The following is a 506-nucleotide window of genomic DNA, read 5'->3' as shown; positions in this document are numbered from 1 at the left end:
GCCTCAAAGCAAACGCGAGGGTGCAGCTCTGCCCATGCTTTCGGCTGCACCCCAGGGCTCTCCGTCATAGGACAGGGAGAGCCAGAGGTTCGCAACCCTGCAGGACATCTACATGGAGGAGAAACCCACGGGGACCTGGGGACACCAAAGGGCCAGTGGGAGCACCCTCCCCAGGACGGGGTTTCTCTGCAACAGGGGTACGCACACGATGCCCAGGCCAAGAGGGCTTTGGGCTTGCAAGCAGAATTGAGGGCAGAGGATGCAGGCAAAGGCTTTGCTCCCTGAGCCCCTCCAAACACTGCCCGGGGACCCAGCCTCCCCACGCAGGACCCCCACACTTGCACCAGTGTTTGCATTTTAACTGGATGCCAACAAGAGAGCTGGGAAACATCCTTATTTCTGCAAAAGCTGAGAAGAAACTGAGATGAACAGACCTGGTTCCAGTACAATAAAAAAGCACGCTGGTAAATACAAGCACAAAGCTTGCCCCGACTCACTGAAACGAA

Source organism: Phaethon lepturus, unplaced genomic scaffold, assembly GCF_000687285.1.
Source record: "Phaethon lepturus isolate BGI_N335 unplaced genomic scaffold, ASM68728v1 scaffold34871, whole genome shotgun sequence".
Taxonomy (NCBI): domain Eukaryota; kingdom Metazoa; phylum Chordata; class Aves; order Phaethontiformes; family Phaethontidae; genus Phaethon; species Phaethon lepturus.
This window is presented reverse-complemented; position numbering follows the sequence as displayed.